At 35.8% G+C, this 13566-nt stretch overlaps 1 protein-coding gene across 3 annotated transcripts in view; it reads left to right on the top strand.

Moving 5' to 3' along the window:
* PCDH15 (protocadherin related 15) overlaps nucleotides 1-13566 on the top strand; it is a 2110989-nt gene that overhangs the window by 1586612 nt on the left and 510811 nt on the right. The window lies entirely within an intron of this gene.

Raw genomic sequence — 13566 nt, 5'->3', positions numbered from 1 at the left:
GAAAAGTACCATAAGACCTCCGAGAATTCCCAGAGAATCAGAGGAAGGCCTGTAGCAGAGAATGACTGCAGAAATTGTGCTAAGTACTCTAAATATCATTTCACTTGATCATCACAACCACCCTGGAAGGAAGGTGTTTTTATAATCCCCTTTTTGCCTTTGAGTCAAACAGAATTTAATTGACTTCCTTAGGGTCACACAGCTAGTAAGTCTCTAAGACTGGATTTGAACTCAAGGCTTCTGACATCGAGGCCAGGGCTTTATTCACTGCACCTCTTAGCAGCCTATATTTAATGTTTGGTCTGCTAATAATAATGCACAATGGAATATCACAATGGATGAGGTCAGGATGGGTTAAAATTTGCATTGGTGGAAGGTCCACTTCCAACATTGAGATAATATATCCACTGAATCAAAATCTATGACATTTGAAAGAACAAGAAATTTTTGGTCCAAAAATGTGTGAAGTGTACAGCTAGGTCTTAGATTTAGAGTTTACACGTGTGTTTTCTTTGTTTTAAGGGACTTTAGAGGTAAGAAGCTCACTCTACACCTGCAGATATATGCTTGCTCTTCCAATGACAGTCTTAAAGATTTTTGTCTAAGGCATTGGGTCACACAGGATGGGTCGGGGGTAGCGCCTGGACCTATGCTTTCCTGGCTTTGAAGATAGCTCTTTATCCATGATACCCAAGTAATATGCTTTGTAATGTTTTAAGTGTTGTTTCAATATCAGTTTTGCTGACATTGGGGATCATTTTCTTTCTCTGATACAGTATACTCTAATACAGAAGCTTTCTGCTTTTATTGGCAATCTTTTTGGGGATGTGGGGGAGTGATTACTGCATCTCATCAAGTTATATTGTATGTTAAAATTTTCCATGTAAGAATATTTGTGTTGAGATACATTTCCTATATTATGATAATAATTTTATTCATGTGAGAATTTCACATCCCCAACATAGATTGTAATCTTCTTTGATTCAGAGGATATTTGAGAGAGGTTTGATCCCCACCCTCTCTAGAAAGAAAAAAAAAACAGCCCACAACTTTTGGCCCTGGGTGGTAGGCCTCTCTGAATTTAGTTAGACCTAATCTTGAACAATAAACACAGAATCCGTTGTTGACACCCTATCCAATGACTTTCTAACTTTGTCAGACTTGGCTTTATGTAGGAATTGCTTTATGATTGCATAGCTCATGAGGTCCCAGGGCACCTCCATGGCACAATGAGGATCAGCATAGGGCTTTAAAAGAGGTTGGGTTTCATTTGAAATAGCCAAGCACAATTCCTATAAGAGTTTATTTCAGAATATCCTTGTTTTAAAGTAATTCTTCTTATCTATATCCCTGGATAAAAATATTTAAGATGGATTTAACTTGCAATGACTTGCATAGGATTGGAACTGAAAAGTAAACCGATTCCAATAACTTTTTCTCCTCTGCCCTGATTGGTTCATTTAAGTTCTCATCTACAAAGACAGCAATCCAACATCTGTTAGTTCTATAAGAGTCTTCTATAAGGCAATCACAAATGGCTGCTTTTGTAAAAGAAAAATGAAGTGTCAAAGAAGAAATCTTTATGTTTCTTTAATCACAATCATCAGATTGTAACAAATGGAACCTTGAAATTGAATCCCCCACTTTTGCGAGAATAGCCCATGAGATTAGACCTGCATACGTAGTGAAGGGTCATATTTCATCACGGCTTTTCATTTAGATTTCCAATACAGTGGTTCTCCTGAAGACATTTCTGCAAACCTTGCCTGGTAAAGGAAAAAAGCAATTGAATAAACACTGTAATCAGATAGCGCTAGCATTTTAGGTGTTGGTTCACTTGTTTAACTTACAATGCTTAGGTGACATCCTTGCCAAAGCTAAAAAAGGCTCTAGCTTTCTTTAATCACATTCATTAAAGTCAGCTTTTTGTTTGTTTGGTTATTTGTTTTCTAGAGTGGACTTCCTCAATCCCTTTTCTGAGGATTGGGGAAAGAAGATTGAATGCTTCAATACAATCAGAAGTCGCATTTTCTTTGACGAGATCGTCTCTTGGGAAGGCTCAATGGTTCATTTTCTTCCCATTTCTCATTTATTCTCATCTGTTCCTCTTCTTTGAAACCTGAACATATGCTAATTAAATAACATAAGCTAATTGAATATATATTCTCAATGTACATTCCAGATTTCGGTGTTCAAATGCTCCCTTGTGTATCTTTGGGATGCCATCCACATGTTGCCTCCACTCATAGATAATGATAACAGATATCCCTGTAGCATTTTATGCATATGGTCTCCTGAGAGCCTCTCTATGCCCCTTGAAGATCTACTTCACAGATAGTTTTATCTATCATAGGAAAAGACTCTCTACACCAGTGACAATTGCAGCCTATCGATGCTTTCTCATCTTCTGAGATTTTTCTGTTTCAAGAAGAGGAAATTTCTTCTGAATCTGGATTTCTTAGTGTGAGATCTAAAAACATGGATTCATATACCAACATACATAGGTATACAGATGAACTTATAATTGTATATTGGGCAGACCGTTGGACCTGGACTGAAGAAGACCTGAGTCCAAATTAGACCTAAGACACTTAACTACTTGCTATTTGACCCTGGGCAAGTCACCTAACCCTGATTGCCTCACATGCAGGGTCATCTCCAGTGTTCCTGATCTGCATCTGGCCACTGGACCCAAATGACCCTGGAGGAGAAAGTGAAACTGGTGACTTAGTACAAACCCCCTCATTCAAATTCAGTTCATGGACATGTCATGGCATCGCTTCCCTAATGTCATGGTCTTTGAGAGTGAAGGACAAAAAACAACATATGCATATATTTATATACATATATATATATATCTATATATATAATGTAATTTATATATCATACACATATGTGTGTATATAAATGCACCCTGCACATATATAACTCTATTTTAATATGATTGTTTTCCTTTGTTATCCTATGAAATTTGTTTTATAAAACAATTCTGAGAGAGATTCATAGGGACTGCCCAAAGAGTCAGTGCCATAAAATAGGTGAAGAACCACTGATTTTGCCTCTTGATTTTCCATGACTTCCAGTGAATCAGATATTCATCTGACATTTTGTCCCATCTATCCCTAATGACCTAGGCACCTTCTTTCCTGCTTATGCTTTCTTCCCTGCGAACGATGACCATACCCTTTGTTTTATGCAATTTTCTCCATGAAAATGAATTCTATATACTCTGTATCTCTGTTGTCTTTTATACACATTAATTAATCAATCAAGTATTACTTAGTACTTTTCTCCTCTAAGATTGTGTCTTGGGAATGGGAGTTACAAGCAAAAATATGCCCTGTCCTTAAGACATTTATTGTCTTCAGTAACTTAGAAATCTGGTACTTTATTTGAAAACCAAGAGAGGAAATAGATCTCCCATAATCCTAATTGCTCTTCAAGGCTCTGATCCTATGCCCCTTACCACAGAAAGTTCATCGGAATTTTCCCCATTAGTTTACTTTCTCCCAACCACCATACTTTTCCTTGTTTCTCAGCATTTAGCAGTGTCTGCCATGTAATGCTTAGTAAATGCTTCTTGCATATGTAAATGTTCTCCCCTTCCCTCAAGAAAATATAGAAATATAAATTAAAATCCAGAAAGACTGTTAAGAGCTCATGTGATCTAACCTCCTCCTATTATAGATGAGGAAATTGAGATTCTGGGAGGTCATAATTTGATCACATTCACCCAGTAAGTCAGCATCAGATTCAGTATTTGAGCCTTGGTCTTCCTGACCTTCTATCCAACCCTTGATTCACCATGTAATCTTGCTTCTAGAGCAATTAAAGCCAGGAACAATTTCATTTTTTTGACTTTCTATCCCCAGCACAATGTCTGATAAGAATCGATTTACTCAAAAGGATCTCAGTGTTTTTATCTTTGAAAGTCTTCCCTCCAGTGATCAGATCAAGACCTCTTTATAACAAAAACATCCTTCCATGATTTTGCCACAGGTGTATCTACCCAGCAGGCTAGCAGTCTGCCTTCAATCACTTATTAAAGTCTCCAGGATACCAGTAAAAAATATGGGATATATGTCTCTCACTCAGCTCCTTATTTTATGATCATAGGTCTCTTAAAAAATGCCTTTCTCCTACTCTTCGTAGTTCCTAATTTTGTTGTAATCTGGTCCTAGCCACCCTGCACCTCCCTGTTGCTCCTTGTGTGGAATTTTTAATTTTTCACAGGTTTCCTTGTATTATAGCTACTATGCTTGTCGGTTCTACCCTTGCATCATCTCTCATATTCTCATCTACTTTGCTCTGCTTCTGCAACCACTCTAGCCAGGTCATGTCATGAGTATTGCAGTAGTCTGTGGCTGGAGCTTGCTGCCTCAAGTCTCTGCCCACTGCAAAATTATTGTCTCTTCAGGCATTAAAGTGATTTTGCTGAAACACAGGTTAAGCCACATGACCACACACACACACACACACACATTTCCAGGAGCAAATGCAAAATGCTCTGCAAATAGGACAAACAAGTACAGAAGGACTTCAAAGCCCTTAATAAACTAGTCCCTTCCAACTTTTCCAGCCTTCTGACACCTTACTTTAAGACCCATACCATTCATCCAGAGGCACTGGCTGTTCATGGGTAATACTCTACAACTCTTAACTCTGAACATTCTCTTGGGACCACCACATACCATCTCAGCTTGGATTACTGACCTCCCTGAATTCCTTTGAGTCTCAGTTAAAATTCTACCTTCTAAGCAAATTTTCCCAAATTCTAATTCCAGTGTTTTCCTTCTCTTTCTTATGTCCTTTTTATTCTGCATATGGATTGGTTTGCATGTTGTCTTCCCCACTAGACTATAAGCTCCAAGAGGATGGGGTCTGTCTTTTGTCTCTTTTGATCCCTCACATAAGCATGTTTATTGATTGGTTGACCGACTTGAAGTATTCAGTAATTGGCAAAGCAGGCACGTAGTAAAAGTCATTCAAATCTCCTTTATTAATATTTAGTGTGAGAGGGAGAAGTCAAGAGAACAGAAACTGAAACAAGTGGGGTGGGATGTTGGGGGTGAGTTCCAGAGAGATAAAGTAAGACTTAGTAGCAAAGAAAAATCAAATCAAGTTTGGGAACATGCAGATCTACCTCAAAATGCCATGGAATGCTATGGAATTTAAAGGGAAAGTTTTGTTGGGGTGGGGGATTAAGAAGCCAATTTATTTCCTTGTTGACATGGATTGGATTTGGTGTCAAGCACGGTCCCTTTTATCACTGGTATCCTTTATTTAATAGAGGGAAAGCACGTAGATAGATGTCATAGTCTTTGTATATCTTTCAAAGGCTTTTGAAAAATTTTGGTATTTTGTAGCCAGTTTTATTTACTTTGTGTCCAACTTATTCCTACTAAAATAAACTATTAGGGCAAATGGTGTAAGTGAATAAAAATGTCAAAGTTATTACCGTGTTTACTAATCCATAATCATGAGCATGTTAGCCTCATAATCATTTCCTTGAGGAAATAGAACATAAATTTTCTGTAAGATGCATTTGAACAGCACTGGTTTTTCAGAAGCATCTTTAGATGGGCAAAAAGAAAAAAAAATGCTTCAGAGTTCCCCAAACTAGTCAATGAAATGATATGCATCCATCACAGTATTAAACAGTACTTCGGAGTGGTTCCCTCCAAGGCCCTAAAGTAAAGACTAAGAGCATACTTTCAATTTTATTAACTGAGTAAATAAAATTGTTTTTCTGGAGCTAGATCTTTTGCCTTGTACTAACTTTTTTCCTTTTATATGCATTTTGGGGGCTTGGGTCAGGAATCAGGGAGAATAGGGACCAGAACTCCTAGTGTGGAAAAGCCATCCAGTGGTGCAGAATAGCAACATTAATGCAAATTAAAACCTTAGGAAGTCACATAGGGCACCGAATTGGAAGTGATTTGTCCAGAGACAGCAAGCTGCTCTTTTCTCTACCTATATGCTTCTATTTATAGGGATAGATAAAATCCATATGAATAATTACCTCAGAATATATATTGCTGTGTATATTTCCTGTGCATATATGTGAACATACTCACATGGATAGTGGATTGGGCAATACACTTGGAATCAGGAAGCTATGAGATCAAATCTTATTTCCAACTGTTGCTATGGGGCGCTGGGTCTAGCAACATTACCTCATTTGCTTCTCTGGTCTTTACTGGCCTAATCTACTTTCTGATAATCTAGTATATACATTATTTTATATATTCATATATATGCACCATACATGCCCTAATGCACATGTATATTTACATATAAATATACACATATGTATGTGTAGTCCATTAACCAAGGTGCATTCATTTACTTAAATGAAAAGGATTATAAATAAAGTTCATAGGATCATTGATTTCAGGCTAGAAAGGACACTTAAGGACATCTCTCTGTTTCTTCATTTTGTTGATGATCAAACAAAAGCCAGTGGAAGGGAAATAATTTGCTCAAAGGAAGGAGACACTGTGGAATGTTGGAAAGAGTATTAGCTCTATAATGAGAGGGCTGTGGGTCAAAATCTGCCAGCTAACTTGACCTTGGGAAATTAATTTTTCTTCTCAGTTTCCTTTACTAAAAATCATTTGGTTAAATCAGATGGCCATAGAGTTTTCTTCCCAATTTATATCGATGAATCATCCACTTCTTCATCCTTTCATCCTTTTACCTTCTTTGTTTGCTCTCTTCTTCCTTTCTTCTTTCTTCTTCCTTCCACTTCTTATGTCATTTTAATCATTATCATCACCACCATCATCATAATAATTTCATCTTCATGATAGCCATCACTATCACCATTAGCAGTAGCATGAATCATTTGTCAGCAGAATGAATGTAAGATTAAGATCTTTTCTCATAGTCTCCAAATGATCATGATCTTTCTTTTCCTGAGGCACCATCTTCCTTCTTGATGATGAAATAAGGCTATATCATTGGACTAATGCTTTGAAAGGTTAATAGTATATCATAGGGCATGTCTTCTCACTTAACATTCTTAAGCAGCATAAATAGAGTCTCAGTAAGCATAAAAACTTCTCATTCCTCTTCTCTTTTCCACCTGCCTTCTGTCAAACTGACTTTATTTTCTAATTAGCTGTAGCCTTTAAAAAGAAAGTAAGAAAGAAAGGAAGAAAGGAAGGAAGGAAGGAAGGAAGGAAGAAAGAGGAAATCCTGGGGTCCTCAAGCTTCTAAGTTGAAGTCATTGCACACTCCAGAGAAATCTTCCCATTATTTCAATATCTCAGAAGAACAAAACAAAGCAAAGAAAACTTCTTGGGAGGAACATTTCCCCTAAGATCAGAATTCTCTTCCTATATAAGATAACTATTTTCTAAAAGACATCCAAGGCAGGGATTTTCCAAGCAAGTATGTGTCCACGTTAGAGGAGGACTGGGAAACAAGTTCCAATTATTACTCCCTACACTTGAAAACTTGAGCTTTCCTTCCTACACCATCTATTTAAGTGAAGATTGCTTATAAAATCATTTCTTCTTACTCTCCACAGATGCAAAAGTTCTGTAATTTTCAAGTAGCTTTTCTTTAACACACATTTTATAAGATTGAAAAATGGATTTTTTAAGAAAAGAGAAATTGATTTGAATAAAACAAGTTTTTACATATATTTAGGGAAGGAATAAATTGTCATTTCAAATTGTCATATTTTATGGGAGACATTTCTCATTTCATTTTCAAAGGAAATAAGACACACAAATATTTCAATAGGAAATTGAAATACTTTCTGGTGTTAAGACTTTTTGTAGCAGGAAATGCAGTACTTAAAAAAATAACCCTCCGTAATATGTTAGAACTAAATCCTGAGATGGTAGAATGGGAAAGGATTGGTCCTTCAAGGACTCTTTATTGATTATCTATTTTTGTTAATCATGTGTGCTAGAAATTGAATTATGGGGACCATTCACAATTTGCCAGATGAAAATGACCAGTTAGAAAATTATTTGTCTAAAAAAATCAATAAAATATTCTTATGCTTAGCTGATTTTTCTGTTTTATTTATGTTTGGATGAATTTTCTTTTTTTTTGAATAAATACCAATGGTATTAAAAAGAAATCATAGAATTGTTGGGTTGAAGGGACCTTAGGGTACCTATTTTCTAATATATTAGTCAGAAAAGTAATCAGGGATAGAGATAGGCTGAGGATCATCATGATCTGACTCCAAAGGATTAGTGCTTCCCATATATAATAGGCAAAATATCTAATGTAAACTGTAACTCTTAAGAATAGAATTTTATTTCTCAGCCACATTTTTTCCTGTCCTGATTTTGTTTGTCTTTCTGTTAGTCAGAAATTGCAACTTAATATGGCATCACTCTGGTGTAAGACAATTTGTCTTTAAGAGTTACCTCTGACACATAATGGCTGTGTGACTGTGGGTAAGTCACTTGTCATTCCTGTATCACAGACAACTCTCTAGTGCAGTAAGTTATAAACATTAGAGAAGAAAGATATGAATCTTGATAAAGTCACAAGTCTACCCTTCAAAAATTCAAGTGGTACTTTTCTTGCTTCATATAACAACAGAGTTTGGCTATATTTTTATTAATTTATCTATTAAAATAATTTTAAAACTAAGTTTAGACACAATCTTCTTTTAGTATTATCTAAGAATAATTTTGGTCATACTTTTAATTAATGTTAGAAATAAATATAAAAGCATGTTTTTGATTTTATATGCAACTTTATGTTTGCAAAATTGTTCTTGTCCTTCATTTTGGAAGCCCACCTTGTTTTTCTTGGTCTTCTTTGGTTGTAAAATGATATCTAATTCACCAACTTGTATAAGCCTCTTGAAGTCTTTAACGTAGTTAAAATAATAATTATTTTTTTTATTTTTCAAATTACATTTTATGGAAGTTTTTCAACATTCATCCACATGCATGTGCATATTTTTGTTACAAAATTTCCTTCCATCCCCTTGCCCTCAGTGGTGAGTAGTCTGGTGAATATCGACCATATAAACCTGTGTGTTAATCATTTTCTAGATGAAGAATTAGGATTAAGGGAAAAGATGAAAACCATGAGAAAGAAAAGAAAAACAGAAGTGAAATTTTTTTAAGAAAAATTTTATTTATTTTGAGTTTTACAATTTTTGCCCATTCTCACTTCCTCCCCACACTTCCTCCCTGGTTGTTGCACTGAAGGGATGAGCAAGTCCATCAGGGTTGATCATCACCTCTATGCTGCTGTTAGGGTGCTCATCTCACTCAGCATCAGTTCATGCAAATCTTTCCAGGCTTCTCTGAATTCCCATCCCTCCTGCTTTCTAATAGAACAATTGTGTTCCATGACATACATATGCCACAGTTTGCTAAGCCATTCCCCATTTGAAGGACATTAACTTTATTTCCAATTGTTTGCCACCACAAACAGGGCTGCTATAAATATTTTTGCACAAGTGATGTTTTTACCCTTTTTTATTATCTCTTCAGGGTATAGACCCAGTAGTGATATGACTGGATCAAAGGGTATGCACATTTTTGTTGCCCTTTGGACAAAATCCCAAATTGATCTCTAGAAATGTTGGATGAGTTCACAGCTCCATCAACAATGTATTAGTATTCCAGATTTCCCACATCCCTTCCAACAATGATCATTGTCCTTTCTGGTCATACTGGCCAGTTTGAGAGAGAAATTTTTAAAAAAGTGAATAACAATAATTATTGTCCCCATTTTTCTTTTGGCATCAACAAGGTTAAGAGATGTCAGGTGACTTTCCTATAATCATAAAGTTACCATAAAATTCAGCAATCAGAAATTTAGTAGAATCTTTTCCAACTCTGTTCTGAAGAACTTCATTTTGGTGGGGAAGGGGAAGTATGCATAAGACTCAATTGATCTTGAGAAAGCCAAAATTGACATTCTCAGATAGAAAGGTTGTATTTCAGAAGTCAGAAAAGGTCTAATATTTGAATAATTATTTTGAATGTAAAGTCTAACAAGACAATAGCCTTGCCCAAATCACAGGTAGTTTCAATATTTTTGCTACCCCACCTTTGGCTAATCATCTAAATAAAAAGACAGAAATCTAAGAAGGATACCTTAAGAATGACAATAAAAATAAAGCTGAGCTCTCTAAGTAAGACCAGCCAAATCTTATACAAAAAGAACTGTCAAGGAAGAGAGGCTAGACCACTTTTTCCTCATCCCTGGTCAGAAATGTTCCGTAACAATGGATGTGACAGACCTCAAAACTGAATCTCTCAGAGAATCAAGTAGGAGAAACTTCTACCAATCTTAGGCTAAGGAGCATGACATGTCTTGGACAAAATATCATATGACTCAAACTGAAAATATACATTTGAGTACCAGGCGAAGCTAGAGATGGAAGGTAGTAAGGATGTTAGAGAGCAAACCTAGGAAATCCTGCAGATAAACTCACTCAACAGATCTGAAGTCATCTAATGGGTTCAGTACAGAAGTATCAATAGCTCAGTTGCTGAGAGACCTGCTTGGCATTGACCCAAATAAAACTCAGCTTGGGAGGGGGTCCAGCTCTATAACTAAATGAAATACTGGCTTTAACTTAATATCTAAGTGGGTTAATCAATATGTCTTAACTCTCCTGCCATGTCCACAGTCATACCATCCTGCTTAGCTACAGAGTAATGACAGATTCATCATCAATTTCATGCTTCATAATTAATTCTATGAAGGCCCTCTAGGAATTATTCTTGTTAGTAATAGCAGGAACAAGACAAAGACTGCCCAGCATGGTGTACCCCCATCAGAGAAGGTGCAATGCTCCATGAGCAAAGAAGAATTGTAGTTGCTCAAAAGAAACATGAGCAGATTTAGAGAATCCACCCCAAATGTTAACATGTCCTATTTGTGTCCAACATGTGATAGAGCATTCTGAGCCCATTTTGGTCTGATCAACCACATTCAGACGCATGGTAACTTCACTTTACTTTTGTGATCTTATTTTGATTCTTTTCCAGAATGAAGGACAACAACCAAACTAGTAGCAGCCTCAGCAGCTAGTATTTATATGACACTTCAAAATTTGCAAAGCATTCTACAAATGTCTAATTTTATCTTCACAACAACCTTGGGAGTTAGGGACTTCACTACATTTTGCATATGAACATACTGAGGCAGAGAGTAGCTAAAAGATTTGTTTAAAATAAGGTCACTTAACTGGAATGTCTCTGAGGTTGGATTCAAATACAGAAATTCTTGACTTTAGATTTAGCTCTTTATCCTTTGGCCATCAAATTGAAAAAATATTAGAAATACATACACACAATTTATATATTTCTGACATATATATTCCACTACCATTCTATACTAAATTTATGCCCATTTCTCCCCCACTCCACCTATGCAGTCTTCCTGTAATTGTAGGATAAGGTGACCAGATTTTGGTTTGAAATATTTTCTAACTATTGCATTTGTTCTGTTGGCTGAGTTAAATGCCCTTGCTGAGTTTATTGGTCAACTATTAAGTACAAACACACTGGTGGAGACCCATGAGTTGCAGTGTAGAGAATAGCCACAGATGCTTTTAGCTCTAGAAATCTACAATTAAAAATCACCTCTCCAGAATTGTGATTTTCCAATTTTTCTGTGAATTGGGACAGTTAGCTCAAAAGAAGGCATTTATATATATATGTATATACATACATACATATATATATATATATAGTGTGATAGATATACACATATATGATAGATAGAGATAGAGATATATGTAATGAGATAAAGAAAGATACACATGTATTTGATAGACCCATCCATAGACAGGTATATTTATCTGTAAATAACTCCACATGAATATATACATATATAGATATCGATATCAATAAGTAAATATTTATTGTTCTTGTCAGTCATTTTTTCCTAATATCCAACATTTGTGATCTTATTTGAGGTTTTCTAAGCAAAGATAGTGGAGTAGTTTGCCATTTCCTTCTCCAGCTCATTTTACAAATCAGGCAACTGAGGCAAACAGGGTTAATTGACTTGCCCACGGTCAGACAACTAATTGCCAGTGATTTGATCTTGGATTTGAATATAGATGTTCCTGATTCTAGATCTGGATGCCATCTCACTGGACTGCCTAGGTCTTCTTTCCTAGCATAATGATAAAGGCAAAAGGCTTATGTGTTAAAGCGTAGGACTGATTATGCAAGTGTGAAGGATGGAAAAACTACTTCAAATAGAACATGGAGTGCATGAAGACTAATTTAGATAAGAAACCTAAAAAGACAGATCAAAGTCAAGATATGAAGGGTCTTAAGTGCCAAATAGGGGACTTTGTGCTAAAGCACAGGTAATAAGGAGTTTCTAGGAATTACTCAATGTCAAAATGAAGAGTCATATCTATGTTTTCCAATTGGAGATTAAGCATTCTTTTCACTATCACAATCTTTCTCTCATGAATCATTGCCTTGATAGAACTAAGGAAGTTTTGTCCTAAATCTATAATTACTGAATTAGGTTCCCGAGTACAGTGAATTCCACCTATCCAAGAATTCTTTCTCATTTTTCTTAGTCCAAGTTTTATTTCTAGGAAGTATCATACTTTTTCTGTTTGATAAATGATAAATAAATTTAGTTTATTTTTCTCTTTTATATCATTTGGAAATGGAATGAACACAGCAGCACTTTTTTTGTAGTGGCAAAGAACTGGAAATTGAGGGATGCCCATCAATTGGGAAATGCCTGAACAAGTTATGGTACATGAGTATTAGGGAATGCTATCGCTCTGTAAGAAACCATAAATGGTCGGACTCTAGAGAAGATTGGAATGATTGTTAAGGGATTTGATGCTAAGTGAAGGGAGTAGAACCAGGAGAACAATGTACATGTCAACAACAACATCATGAGATGAACAACCTTGATGGAACAACCTTGAATCTCAGCAGTTCAGAGAGCTAGGACAACGCTATTAGACTGGCTATGGATTTTGTTATCCCCATACAGAGGAAAACAAAACAAAACACACAAAAAAACCCAATTCTTCAGAAGCTGATGAGTACTTTATAAAAATTATCTCTTTCCATTAATCCTAATTTCTCTTGCCAAAAATAGCTAATCAAACATTTATCAAAATATGTATGTACAGAGCAGCCTGGTGGTGCAGTGGATATAGCACCAGCCATGGAGTCAGGAGGACCTGAATTCAAATCTAGCCCCATACACCTAATGAATTACGTAGCTGTGTGACCTTAGTCAAGTCATTTAATCGCATTGGATGGAAAGGGAGAGTGAACGAAAATTTTGTAACTTAAAAATATGCATGTGCATATAGATGAAAATAAGTAGAAAATAAAATACAAAAGTAAATGGAATAAAAAAACTTGTGACTTGAATTCTGGCTAGGCAACCCAGAAAATGGAGACTCAAATTGTGCTTCAGACAAAATATCCCAATAGCATGACATCTTGAAGTCCAAAACTGTTTTCTGATTTTCTTTGTTTTTCTAGATATTAGTCCCATTGCTTATTAAGTCTTTTTGAATACTTGTTAATTCATTGCTTTCTAGTGCTGTCACTCTTAATTAAATCTTGAACA

The sequence above is a fragment of the Macrotis lagotis genome, chromosome 4, assembly GCF_037893015.1.
Source record: "Macrotis lagotis isolate mMagLag1 chromosome 4, bilby.v1.9.chrom.fasta, whole genome shotgun sequence".
In the NCBI taxonomy this organism is placed as follows: Eukaryota; Metazoa; Chordata; class Mammalia; order Peramelemorphia; family Peramelidae; genus Macrotis; species Macrotis lagotis.
The sequence above is the reverse complement of the archived record's forward strand: the minus strand, read 5'-3'. Positions and strand labels throughout refer to the sequence as shown.